The sequence below is a fragment of the Gavialis gangeticus genome, unplaced genomic scaffold, assembly GCF_001723915.1.
Source record: "Gavialis gangeticus isolate Ggan-Ray unplaced genomic scaffold, GavGan_comp1, whole genome shotgun sequence".
Classification (NCBI taxonomy): domain Eukaryota; kingdom Metazoa; phylum Chordata; order Crocodylia; family Gavialidae; genus Gavialis; species Gavialis gangeticus.
Window position 1 is genome coordinate 30,712,092 of NW_017729030.1, and position 14,972 is coordinate 30,727,063.

General features: G+C 43.1%; 1 protein-coding gene across 3 annotated transcripts in view; it reads right to left on the minus strand.

Moving 5' to 3' along the window:
* The window catches only part of KIAA1109 (KIAA1109 ortholog), a 299,447-nt gene that overhangs the window by 273,495 nt on the left and 10,980 nt on the right, over positions 1–14,972 (minus strand). The gene's annotated exons all lie outside the window — the stretch shown is intronic.

The following is a 14,972-nucleotide window of genomic DNA, read 5'->3' on the forward strand; positions in this document are numbered from 1 at the left end:
GGGGGTCAGATCTCCAAACTGGCCTTAAGCCACCAATGAAGGCATAATAATTATAGCTCAGCCGCCTATGTTATGCCTTGTCTTGAATTTCTTAATTTAAGAATGATAAACATTAATTTTTTAAATTTTGCTGCTGGAGAACAGCAGTTTGGGAAATTGCAGAACAGAGTCATCCACAAACACTGGTTTGTGTTAAGCATAGTTTAAACACGGACTAGATTCTTATCCCCTTTGTCCCTATGGCTTCCTTTGCTTGTACGCCTTTTCCAGCATTCCCTCCTCCCCAACCCTTTTCCTGTCCTTTGTTTTCAATCACTCTATCCTCTTTATACGCTGTTCTATGCTGCCTTTTCACAGCATCTGAAGAAGTGAATTGTGCTCTATATGCATTTTATTTACTTAGTCTATAAAGTGCATATCTACCCTGTCTTCTGCAGACTAACATGGCTAACTGCCTATCTCTGCAAACAAAAATACAAATACTGTGACAGCCAAAAAGGCAGAAGTGAGGCACTAAGACATGTACATTTAGGTGAATACCCAGTCATGAATGCTCGTACCAAAATGGTATACAACAACTGAAAACACAGTGTTTTCAAATCAAGGTTGCAATTTTCCAGGAGCGGGGAAGACAACAAAATTACAAGTGGTAACCTCAAAGATACTTTTAGAAAGGGCATTCAAATTAAGAGAACAGTAGTAACAGAAAAGAAAATGGCTGAAGACAGATCCTTATACCTCCCCTCATAGAAAGAAGGAGCTAGATACCTAACTTTAAAGGGCTAGTTTCTTGTTGCCAAGTGAGTGAATTACATACAGAAATATTCACCTAATTTTCACAGTTTCTATCAATGACCTTTTTGGCTGGCAGGCTGGATGGGCAATGTGTCCTCCAGTCTGTAAGCGGGCCAGATCCAATGTGCAGGGCAGTTTCAGCAGGACCCCATCCAGCTATGCAGCGGGGTGGGCGTGGGAGCCAGGGGTGAGGGGGCATGGCCTGGCCCAAATCAAGCTGCTAGAGGCAGAGGGCGTAGCCCAACCCCACAACGGGAAGGAAGCACGGCCCAGACCCAACCCACTATGCAGGGCTTGGCATTTGTGAATCTAACAGCAGGGGATGGTGGCGGTATTAATGGCCACCACTCCCCAGCTGCCAAGTTTCCTGACCCATGATGAGCCCTGCAGGCCAGATAGCATGGCTCTATAGGCGCATATGGTCTGAAGGTTGAGCACCCTTAGGTTACATGAATTTCCAAGTGAATAAAGCCAATTTCTACAAGCATATCAAGAAACAGGCACATCTGCTATTGGAATTTATATGTAAACATCCAGATACACTTCAACACCTGAGGGTTGAAAGCATCAGGTCCCCAAGTCTTGTTCCTGATCTTCCCTCTTCTCAGGCCTCACTAACCCAAGCTTCGTGCACAGAAAAGTAGGTGTCCAGACAACTATCAGTTTGTTCCTTTAGGGCAGGGGTGTCAAACTCCCCCCATGCCCCACGTTCTTCTGCCACCAATGGCAATGTCCACCAAGGTCCAGGGGCCCTGGATTTTGCAGCAAGCCACACCCTCTCCAGCCCCAGCCGCCCCCCCCCATTTCTGATAAACAGCCAGTAGCCCAATAAGCCAGATGAAGCAGCTCCACATGACATATGTTTGACACCTGTGCTTTAGAGGAACCAAATCCTTCATAACCATCAATGTATACACATACCAAAATGGTACCACTAAACCAGTTATGTGCTAAAAGGCCTACAGCTCTTCAAATGAGCACTCTCCCCAAGTCAGAAAGCAAAGATATGCCTGTATCCTCTTCGCACAGGCTATCAAACAGTGGGAAAAGATTTACGATTTATCAGACCTATTCTCCCTGTACCAGCAATATGTTAAGAGGAAGAAGTTGGCTGGAGAGTCATTGCTCTCCCAGGAGAAACCATGCAATGTACAGATGGTTCAGGCTTTTTCTCCCAAAGTAAAAGTGACCACTCCGAGGGAAAAATAACCTAGGAGAAACCAGAGTTAAATCACTCTCAGAAGAGCTTCTCCTGGGAGACTTGTCTCTACATGCTGTGGCTTCTTTCAGAAGTGAACATAGTCCTCCAGCATTGCACCTACCTGCCCCCCTCTCCCCACTCCAGAGACAGCATGCTGCTCACTGGATTCTGCTAATCCATCAGGGAGCAGAACACCCCCCCTTCACAGTTGCCACACTGTACTGCAGGGAAACACAGGGTGACCATGGATAGTCTGAGTCAGCCAATCAGCTGCACTGCTGCCATGTCTCACCAGGCAGACTAAGGGACCCTGCAGAGCACACCAAGGTGTGTACAAAGGGCCTCCTTGGGGCTACACAGTATCCGCACAGCAAGCTCTCCGTTCTTCATGGCCTCAGCATTCAGATATCTGTACATGAAACTCTGGGTAAGTTTTCCTATCAGGCGAACAAAACTGGGAGAATTTTCCCAGATTATCTGAATGTGCATATGCAGTGAACACCTTTGAAATTCTGTGCATCCATTGGCTAATGGAGGTAGGGGAGGGTAAAAGGCAGGGAAAAGGGGAAAAAAAGGGAGAAATCAATGCCCTGGATGCCCTTTTTCTCATGGCAATGGCAACTCATTCTAATATTCAGAGCTACAGAAAACTGTGCTGTGCCTTTAGGCCACCAAACTATATTTCTGCAGATGTAAAGGGAGTAGGGGCATCTTTATCAAAGAGATCCAAGTACATCACAAAAACCTTAAATAATTACATACCATCTTCTTCCCTACAAACAGTACATGATTCATGGATAAAGGATGCAAGCTAAACATTGGTTACTGTGTTATTTATTCTCCATTATACTAGTCTGAGCAGAAGTTCTGACTCCAAGATAGGATGATAAAGAACAGAACTAGCCAAGGGAAACAGGAACATCAGTTGCAGAACTGAAGAGTCAACTAGTCAAAGAACAGCTACAATGTTACAAGGAAACACTTCAAGTCAGGCCCAAAAAAATAAAGTGATCCAACAAGAAACCATTTGGCAGAGTTCAGCAAACGTACAGCCCTTTAAAAATGTTACCAGCACTGAAACATTGCTAGACAGGCCAAGTAAACTGCTCCACAGAGTACTGCAAGCCTGAAAATCTATACTCTATCCACAGCTTTGCTACTGAGATACTATTAGACATGCAGTTCACCAAGGGCTCCCATACACATGCAAGGAGCCTGCTCCAATGCGCTGGAAATTCAACACATCAGAGCAAACTCAATTAATCAAGTCTGCTGAAGCATGGAAATTGACATGATCTAGCAGCCTTCTACATCATGGGTATCAGCATCCCCATGCGTCTCTGTGCTGAAAAAAAATTGTGGCGGGGCGCTTAGAAATAAAACACGTTCAATAAGCTTTAGTTCAAAGTGCCCTGCTGCCATTTTTTCAGTGCAGGGACACACGGGGATGCTGATAGATGCGATGCACACAGGTGCTTTTAATTAGTGAGCTGCAATAATTAAAGTACCTGGCACCACGTCCCACAGCACATGTAAAAATACCCTAAATCTCTCTGTACTTTGATTGTTCTTTGCTCAAAGAGAGTACTACTTCTCTCCTGCTTTTAGGTAGGGTTTACAGTTAATGTAACAGTTTCTGTGACATGACAGGCCCTTCCCACTTCTGTATTCCTACATCTTGGTTCAGAGCTTTACACTTATAAAAACACCTCTAAACTAGGTATTATTATTTAGCTCTGATTAACAGGGAGCAGTAGTTCTGTTCAGTAGTATTTAAGTGAGCTCCACTTTTAGTTCATGTTTAGTTCATATGCTAGTTCTATCAGGGACAGGGGTGGGAGGGACCTTGCCCCACCATCCCCTTTGGCCAGCACCCCATACCAATGCCTGCTCCGGCCCCTCTGGCCCCACCCTCAAGGCGGTGCTCCACTGCGCCACGCCACCACCACTGCCTTCTGTCCAGAATGCTCTTGGAGCACTATGGTTGTTTCAGACAACCAATCAGAGTGCAAATAAAGTGTTACCAACAGACAGACAGACTAAGGCTTTTATCCTATTAGAGTAAGTCTTCTTCCAGGGACGATGTGCAAAAGGCACTAAGTTATCTTCCCAAACAGGAAGCAATATAAAATATAAATAAAAGAAAAAAATTGCTGGGTATCACCTCTTATGTTAGAATAGCTTGCTTACAAATAATGTAGGAGACTGGAAAGGCACCTGGCTGGGGTCTTATGGCCCCTCCCACCCCCAGTGCTCCTTCCTGCAGGGGGTCGGACTAGATGATCTGTCTAGGTCCCTTCCAACTCATTGATTCTATGAATGTTACAACAGAAAAGTCAATTACAAAACAGTATTGCAAATTGTTCTGAACCTTTCCAACCTGTAAAAAAAGAAGGAAAAAAATATATGCAACAATGCATTACAGATTTATTTTTAATTAAGAGAAAATACAAACTATTAAACAAATCAAGTTCCTTCCACCCTCTTCTGAAGGGACGAAGCTGTGGTACAACTGCAAACATCCTATGAGGTGACCTGGCTTACAAATGCAACAAATGGAGAGCAAAGACATCTCAAATGCCAGTGGTTAAAGCCTGGTGCTGAAGCTTGCTCCTTGACCCTTTAAGTAAAAGGTTTTGTGGTTGTGCAGGAGACAAAGGAATAGTTCCTAAGTGATGCAGGCCAGTGGGGAAGTGACAGCCCTACTGTTGGGGAAAATAGTAGCCTGTTCCTTTAAAAACAAGTGCCATGGCCTTGTCCTAAGAAACTATCATTTAGTGTTGTCTCATGATTATTGTCAGTTAGTACTCTATTTTTCATACACTGAATAAGTTTCTAATTGTAATTTTGGTATCTAGGTATTTCAGATCTCCTTAGTACCTGTCAATCTGTGTACACACCTGGGGCCAAAATGAAGGCTGCACCATTTGTGTCAGTCTGTAATCTAACAATGAATAAAGATTGTAGAACTACCAATAACACCAGAGGCACTTGACAAAGTGGTGACTTCATTGCAGGCCCTATGAGAATAGATGGAACTGCTTTTATGTGGCTTCAGTCCTCTCTCACAAAGTTACTGTGAAGAATAGCTGTAGGCAACTGTTCTGCTTCCCTAGGATTCCCAAATGTAAAATAAATACAGGGTTCAGTGTCACCACTGTGTTCTTTATTTATGGGACTAATAGAAACCCCACTAAAAAGCATAAAATGAGATGTTTTCCATTTATAGATGACATTTACCCCCCTAAGGCTAGGAGATTGCACCAGTTGCAGCAATGCTGCATGTGTAGCATGGCAGGAAGCACAATTGTGTGGATTGCACATTAGATCCCATGGTGCCCTTAGCTACATAGGTAGAGGGGAGGGGGTCTTAGATGCTAAAGTTTTGCCTAATAATGCAATTTACAAAAACCCTGCCTAGCTCCCTCAGATAACTAGACATGGGCTATTGCCAGAAACTAGTTGGGCATCTTAAGTTCAGCCACCATGCATATCCAGAAGCACATCCATCTTGGTTAATCTCATCTTCACACTTGTTTATGTAGCCTGGGTGTACACAAGTTTGTACTTCCCTCTCCAATTGAGGGAATTATTGGCAGGGCAGTGTGCTGTGAAGGGACACAACAGCTCAGCAGCCACCTCCATCCCATAGTCAGGTCCAGTCAATCAATTACTTAACTGTATACAGATTTATTATTACAACAAAACCATTGAAGGGCAAGGACATATATACATATACACATATACACACACACACACAAAACAATAAAATCTACAATATATACATACAGATATACATACACCCAGTTATCATTTAAAATACAGATGAACAAGAAAACAAACCAGACCAAAGGAGATTGATTGGGCAACCTTATAACTCTATTCATACACAAACTATTACTTCAAATTATTCACATAAACTTTAAGGCACCGTCCACAAAGATAAACAGCAGTCCTCAGACTACTTGGGTGCCCTCCAGGACAGGGGCCCCACTCCCAGGGTACAACTACAGGAAAGGAGGTGGGGGGAAAGAAGAAGGAGAGGAAGACCCCAAAGACTCCTAATCTCCCCCGCTATCACCCAGGAGCAGCCCACATGGTGCCCCTTCACAACCCTTGGGGGGGGGGTCCCTTCCCTGTGGGGACCCTCTCTCCAGGGTAACTTACTACTCCACAGTCCCGGAGGGTTGCCTCTTGTTCTCCAGGTCAAGCTCATTTCCCCTCCGGGTTTTCCTGCCGCCTGACTCTGCTGCTGCCGCCGTCCTGGCTTAGGGCCATATGCACCGCTGTGTGTAGTGGGCGCTTCGCCTTGTGCTAGGGGTTGGAGGCTTGGACAGCCTTGTGCAGCACCAGGGCTCGGTCTGTTCCCGGACCCTCTGGGCTGCATTGTCTGCACTGAGCTGCTGCCCCATGTCAACAACTGTAGACCCAAGCCATCTCAAGTGGCTCCCAGGATCTCTCACCCTCCATGCAGCGCCTCCTGCACCGAGCTCCAGCCTCATTCTAGAGGTTGAGGACCTGAGCCACCCCAAGGGCTCCAAAGATCCTGCTCCATGCACCAACCTGTGCACCATTTCTCTGGCCGCATGCCAGAAGTTGCAGACCCAAGCTGCCTCATGCAGTTCCCAGGGTCTGGATGCTGTGCTGTGCGCCAAGCGCCTAACTGCTGGAGCCGTGCCACATTCCCCGCTGATAGAAGTCTTATGGGGTTCTTCCTAGGCTACAACTTCACCCTGCTGAGCAGCTCTCCTCACCTCTTCTAAGCCCTGCTCTTCTCTGTCCCTGACACATCTTCCCCTCGTGCTGGGCATGCAACTCCTTTTATATGCTCCAGGGCACCGCCCATGAAGTCCTCCGGACCTGACAGTTCGCAGTCTTCTCCCTCTCCCCTCAGGAAAGGGGCATGATGTTATTTCTCTTTCTGCCTCCTGATGGGTGGATGGGCTCCACCAATCAAAACAGCAGTATCTCAAGCCTGGGATTCAACCCAAGATCTGCAAGGTAAGCCTGCTACATTTAGGATTCATAAAATTAGGCAACCCCATGCTTCAATTTCTAGGTTCAAGTCCAGGGTGTTCAGAGCACTCAGTGCTGCCTGGGAGATCCTTTCATTCCAAAACAGTCAGAAGATGTAGAGGAAGTGCAGGTGGTAGGCCACTGTTGCATAATATCAAAGTGGTTGGGACACCTGTCCAAGATATAGGAGGCCTGGAGTCTACAGTAGTCAGCCTGAAGACAGATTCAGGCTCCCACTCCCAAGGAAGAGGTCTCTAGCTTGGTTAATGGGGACTAGATTGGGGTAGAAGCACTCTCCAGTCCTGTTAAAGCTGGGCCACTATGTAACAAGGAATACAAGAAAGTTGAAAACCAAGGAGAGCAAGGCAGCAGGAGCATGACTATTGCCTAGTGATGCAAGAGCACTGCCTTGGGATTAAACACTCCTAGGTTTTACTCCCTATTCCCAATACCTTTTATACATTTTATCCAGTAAATCTTCAATGCAAATGAATACGTAAGCCCAAAAAAAGGGACCAGAACCAAGGACTGTCCCCTCCAAAGGGGCATCTAACATGGACTTGTTTGATGCCTGGCTCTGGGCACAGAATTCACGTTTAAAAAAAAAGGAAGGCTCAGCACCTCCACACATATCAAAGTCCCTTTGCAAATCTTACCTTTCCTGATGCAACCTCTTTCCCACCCCTACCGTGTTTCATGCATGGCCAGCAAAGGTACTTCAGGTGAAGCCCTATTGCTGGAAGGGACTGGACTACTGATGAAACATTTTTGCAAGGATCACTCGGCTAAAAAATATACAGCTTCTGGTTAATGCAAAGTAAGCCAAGGCACACCATTTGTTATGGGTTCAGATGACAGTTGAGTGATTATTTTCTTGGCTATTTTAAGCTGCTACACAAGACATTTATTTCTTTTTGTTTGTTATGCTCTGTGGTGCAGTCTTCATTATCTTTGTTATTGTCTGGATTAATATTTTAGATTACCAGAGCACCTTAAAATGAGAATAAAGTCTTTAAATATTTAATCAAAAGAAAATTCAAATTAATATAAGAGAAACATTAAGAGGAAGATAAAAATGTTTGATTAATGACCTCCTAAATTATACTGACCCACTGAACAAATATGCCTAGGAAGTGCATATCCATGTAAGTATTACCTGTAGTACATTTAAGATATTTCCCTATGAATATTTCTTTAAATATAGGAGTTGGAATGCTGCTTCTTTTTATATGATGCATTTTGAGATGACAGAAAAGCCTCCAAAATTATTACATTGGACAGCTTCTGAAGAAGGGACACCTCCATGTGGATTGAAAGGATACCCTTACATGCAGTTCTCAGGGGCAAGAAAAATCATCAATTAAGAATTTGGTGCTTATTTTCAGAAAATATTATCATTCATTCCTCTAAATTCAGTGTGTCCTCAGCTACTCCCAAAATAAGCACACAGCCCAGAGTTCTCATCTTACTGAAGTAATCCCATTAAAATGAATGGAACTACCTTGACGAACAAACCAAGCACGACTTAGCTTATAGTACTTTGCATATAAGCAGCATCTTTCACCCAAGGATCTCAAGGAGCACAAATATCTGATTTCGCCTATCATCTGTGAAAAACTAGTTGTCCTGATATGCAAGGCTATTTCCCTACAAGCATTACTTTATGTTATTTTTAGAAAACATATATAAATAAAAAAATCCAGGATTTAATGCCTTATAAGTTTCTCCCAGACACCAACATTTCAGCAGAAATAATTCTCTGAGAGCATAACTGAACAGCCTTGTATGTTGGGACAACCATATAGCTTTTCACTGATAACAGGCAGTGTTGTACTACTTGTTTTAACACTTATTTTTCCTGTATCCTAAAAAGAGGGTACATGGAAGAGGGGCAGTATGAGAGAATAAGTTCATACAACCATCTTGATTTTAAGAACATAAAACATTCCAAAGTCATATACTCAAAACTACACAAATCCCAGAACCTAGGTTCCTGGTGCAAACTTATATATGCATACCCAAAATAAGGAAAAGTTATTTCTAGAATGGAAATAATATACCAACCTCATATTAAATACATTTCATATATAAGGTTGGTATGCTATTTCCATTCTACACATGGGGAGAAAGAACCATTAAGACTGAAATGGTCAGAGTTACTCACCAATTTGTGGATGCTCGTGTTGACATAAGAGCCTGATTTTTCAGAGTGCTTTTATAGCATTTTGTGGAAACAAAGCTAAGGCCACATACAGATGTTTGGTTTCTACCAGGAGAATGGCCACTTTCCCAGTAGAAAGCACAATGTACAGACATTCCAGCTTTTTCTCCCAAAGCAAAAATAGCTGTTCAGGGAGAAAAATAACCCAGCTACAACCTGGTACAAGTCATTCCCTGGGAAGTTTCTCCCAGCAGAACAAATATCTGCATGCTTTCTTTTGGCTTAACTTATCCCAGGGACTAGGAGAAGTGGAGCCATGGGAAAAGGCTCCCAATCTTTCCAGGAACCAGGGCCACCCTGCCTGAAGAAGGTACACAGGGGCCTTGCCTCATCCCTCCTGTAAACTGGGAGAGAAGCAGCTGCCAACTTCTCTGGGCCAGCTCCTCAAATTACCAGAGCCCCCCTGCGCAAAAGGAAGGAAGACCACTTTGGGCTGCAGTTATGTACACACAGCTCCTGGACACCAGAAACTACACTCCCAAGCCTCCTGCCTGCTTCTGACTCTGGCATCTACAGCACCAAAGCAGCCTTGGGATAAGAAGGTAGTAAAACACCCTGGGAGCTGAAGCATACATGTGTTCCAGACACCAGCTAGAGAACTACAAAGCTGAGCTCTCAAGCCAGGGGACACTAGATGGTTGCTCTCTGGGCCTCACCTCACCCCCCACCCCCATCCCCACTCTGAGAGGAGCCCATTAACTGACATACTGGTCCTCTCCCCTTCCTAGGAAAGGGGAAGTTTGTCAATAGGCAGCTCTCTAGCTTTTAACTTCCCCTACGCACAGCCCAGACAGCTATTCAGACAACAAATCAGAGTGCTCCAAGAACGTTCCAGTTAGGAGGCAGTGGTGGTGGCGTGGCGCGGCGCAATGGAGCACCGCCTTGAGGGTGGAGCCGGAGCAGCCAGCTGTATGGGGTGCTGGCCAAGGGGGCTGGCGGGGCAAGGTCCCTCCCACCCCCGTTCCTGGGAGATGGTGGCCAGGCAGGGTGGTGGGTGACAGTGCTTCATCCCTGCCCCCCTCCTCCGTCATTCCTGACAGGCAATTGGCTAGTGTGTGTATATATGTATAGGTGTGATAGAAACTACTACCCTTTTTTTCGTTTTGTTTTTTTTGTGAGACTGCAACCAAGATTTAAGTCTTAGCTCAAAATTTTGATTGGAAAGTCAGTGTTAGTGTGGATTATGTAAGAAAATCTGCAATGATGTTTTTTAAAGCTAACTAGGGTGTTTTATAATACCACTGCAGAGATGTTGGGGTGTCCTGAAGCACAATGGTATATAATTTCAAATTCATTAATTCTTTGTGGAGAGTGTTAAAACAAGAAGGAAATGCTTGCTCGTATTAGTTCCTTGAGAAATAGTAACTCATGTGACAGATCTGCAGAAGCCAGAAGATAAAATTTTGAAGTACTTCAAATACTTCCTTTTGTGTGAAAATGTGATGGACAATATGCTAGAACTAGCATATGAACTAAACATGAACTAAAAGTGGAGCTCACTTAAATACTACTGAACAGAACTACTGCTCCTTGTTAATCAGAGCTAATTAATATCACCTAGTTTAGAGGTGTTTTTATAAGTGTAAAGCTCTGAACCAAGATGTAGGAATACAGAAGTGGGAAGGGCCTGTCATGTCACAATCTGCCAAGGACAGCAACACAGGCTGCGGTAGGAGTGGGGCTGCAGGTAGGAGCTGTGGGCAAGGGGGCAACATGCATGGGAATAAGGCACCCCAGAGCAGGCAAGAGGCATGTGTGCACGTTATGAATGCGACAAACAAAAAAAGATGGGTGGCATTTTAAACTACTGACTTGCACTTTTACTAAATATTAGTTATCCAATGGCATTGACTGATATGGTTGGTTAATCACCAGCTATCAGACAGAAAAACCTTTACTGATGCACCACTAAAAGTTTTAAGGAAAAGAATAAGACAACCCAAGAGCTAGCACACAAAAATACTAGCTTTGAAGAACCAGATTCAATGTCAATCTTCATTATCACATAGATAGTAGTAATAACGTTTACTCTCACTCAGTAATGCACAAACTGGGAAATCCTTTGTAGTGTCTGGCCACAAAGTGACATTAAAGTTACAGAGGATGCTTCCCAATATATTTATATATCCTTTTAAATCTGGCTATATTTTGCCCTTTGTAACATTTTCTTGTCTTCATAGCACCTTGAAGTAGATAAAACTGCAATTTGACAGCCAGAAGCTAGCCACCTATACCAGTAGCAGAAGCAAGACGGTGAAGAGGGGGCAAACTAGTAATGAGTAGGGGTATGACCAGACCACTGTACACATGCGTGTGCATGTGCATTTGTGCACACACAGAACTGGCCCTTGACCTCTCCTACGGCTAGGGCAGAGCACTGTTAATTTAGCAGTAACAGAAGTGTAGCACAAATCATACTGTGCATTTCCTTAGTCACCCCCCACACACAAATCAGTGTGGTATAGCAGTGAGCTAGGAAGACATATTTATCAGGTCAGTCCCGATACACACACATAACAATAACAGTCTAAGCAGCTGTTTGGTTCCCTTATTCAGAATGGAAAAGAGGATTTTTTTTGGAGTAACATCTAAGTTTATTATCTCCTACCCTTGGCTCTTACAGCTAATATGACTATAACAAAAAAGGTTAAAATACAGCACAACTATCCATAATCTTGCAACTCTCATAAAACCAAATTAGATACCATTTGATTAATCTCCCAATAAAACTGTAAAAGTACCCCTGCATCCAGCGTAAATATTTGTATTATTTAGGATATAGTTTTACCATAGCAAACAGAAGCCAATGCAAGTTTCTTAGTAAAAGGGGAAGAGAAAGAAAGATGAAATTTTCCACTTGATTTTTTTCTTACATCCAAAGCCTTCAGTAGTTGCTACTACAGAACAACAGATTCAACTGCTATCAACACTGGGTGTGTGGGGAGGGTGAAGTGGAATAATGGGACAAGAGTCCATAAAACTGATATACCTCTATTGAAAAGTGCAAGTCAGCTGTCAGCAACCTCCCAGTGTCACACATTTAATCAGCACCAAATAAATAAATAAATAATCAATCAATCAATCACGGGTGGCACACATAAAAAAAAAAAGGACAAAACTGGTCTCTGCCCTAAAGAATTTCATACTGATATGTGGGCAAAGTTTCTTTGGGTAAATATATCTTATTAGACAAACTGACTAGTTGGAACGAAGTTCTTCCCAAACTTTCAGGCACAAGCACCCTTCTTCAGGGATAGGGAAACTGTAGTTGTTCTGAGATCTCCAAGGAATGAAGAAGCTAAAAGTGTGACAGGAGGTCAGTGAGAATGTAAATAGGTGGAAATCAGGAAAACAATGGATAGGGAAGGTGGGGTAGGTGGGGGAAAATGGGTAAAGGAATGCTAAAGTTAAGCAAGGGAGAGTCAAAGTAAATAGCAGGAAATTAGGAAAATAAAGATGACAGGGAGGGAAGGGGAGGAAATGTAAATGTTAAATTCATTTACTCCCCGCCCTGCTTTTCTGCCCTTTGTCCTAATTTCCAGCTATTTCCTTTTTCACAGACAGCCTCTTTTCTACCTTGAATTACTACTATTGTGAAGTCCCCCTTACTCACCTTTGGCTTTTTCCTTCCCTGCTTTCCCTTGTTTTTCTAATTTCTATTTACATTCTCATTGACATTCTATCATACTTTAAGCTTCTCTCATTCCTTGAAGTCTTAGAACAGCAGAGACTTCCTATGCCTGAAAAGGGGTGACTGCGCCCAAAAGCTTGCTAAAAACGTTTAAGGTCCAAGGTCTAATAAAACAGTGTTTTGTAACCCGTGGTATGTGTACCCCTGGGGGTACACGAGACACGGGCAAGGGGTATGGCAGTCACACATTTTGAGTCTGGCCTGCCTCCCCACCCAGCAGGTTGGAGACGTCTTTGCTCGTTCGGGACAGAAGTTCTGGCCACCGCCCCTCCCGCCACATCCAGTGCACTGGGGCTTCCACTGGTGTGCTAGGGGACAGGGAGGGGGGGCCCCCCGCGCAGGCTCCTTTGCCCCGGACTGTGGTCCTCAAGAAAAAAATGGGACTCTGGTCGTGGTGGCAAAACCAGAAGTGCCATAGTGGGACTTCTGGTTTCACTTTTGCTGTGTCAATCAGCAGGTAGTACTTAAGGTACCAAAGGCTGAGAACCACTGTAATAAAAGATATCACATCTATTCAAAGAACCTTGCCTGCCAATGGTAAGTTCAGGCAGGTACCTGGTGAATCAGATGTCAAGCAGGTTGTAATGCCTCATAAATCCAATGTCTACATTGAGTCCATGATATGTGAACTGTAAGCATCCTACTCTACACTGGGACAAAAGTAATTATTATGTATTAGCATGTCCAGGAAAAAAGGACCCATAAAAATGACAAAACTAGAAGACAACACCTAAAAATAAAAACAAAAAAACCCCATCTCATTTTATTATAACTCATAAACAAAGATTACCAGGGTTTTGAATAGCAGCTCTGAAAACTCTCAAGATTCAGATCAGTTTTTTACTTCTGGTACCACCTGAGAAAGCTGCAAGTAGCAGCAGACACAAGAACTGTCAGCACAAATCAAAAAGAAAATATTAAATGACACTGGTATAGCCAGTCTTCCCAAATTAGTGATGATGGGTTTGGGCCCTTTAATTTCAGGGGGGCAGGGCAGAAAGAAAGAGGGAACAAGGTCTCAATAGTATCTCTTCACCATAAGAACTAGCCTGGTATTTTTTTAAAAAAGACAATAGTTTAAAGTCTTCAGAAATGAATGGCACTGGTGAAAAATCCAGCCTTGAGGGTAACAAATTCATAATCAGAACAATTATATTTACCACAATGATTTACAGAAACTTCCAAATAGCAATACCAATTACTTTCCATTTCCTAAGGGTACTTGACATTTACAAATTTGTTTACCGACTTTTTGCAACATTGACAACATCAAGACAGCTCTAGATACTGGGAAGAAGGTTTGGTTGTTTAGCTGTTGAAGAAACAGCAAAGAAAACACAATATATACAAGGCATTGTCAAAATAATGTCCGTTGTTGAGAGGGTTTTTATTTTTTAAATTAATTTTACTGAGGGAGAAATGAAAAACACTGAGCTAATTACATATACTGCATGTTTGTGTTTTTATTGACATTATAACAACCAATTTAATACATAAACACAAAGTAAAATAACTTCCTTTTAGCCTTTTAAAATTTGTATTTACTTCCTGTTTTCATGGAATGAACTGCAGTTTTTTCACTTCCACTATCAATGTGTCATAAATGCACATAACATTGCTGTATTTCAGTATCCAACATAACAGAAGTAGTACATTTTTAAAATTTTCAAAAAAACAACAGACATGAAGATTGTTTTACAAAATCTTTTTTTCAAAATACTCAGTTGCTGGCAATATTCTTTCTAAACCCCAACTGCATAACTGAAAAGCTGCCTATTAACCAATACACACCCCCTGGCCAAGTACAAACATTTGGGAGGTTAAATCAGGTTCAAAATGGCCACCCAATTTAAACTTAGCTCGTCCCAGTACCAACCTTACACTTACAGACCCAGTCTCAGGGACTGGCAATCAGTCTAAACCTGTAACTGTACAGAAGTTCCATGCACGCAAACTGGTCTTAAAAATTGCAGAACTCAGTTTAATATAAACCTGGATTTATGTAGTAGCAGACTTATTTGATTTAGGTCATGCCTGCCCCCCCACCC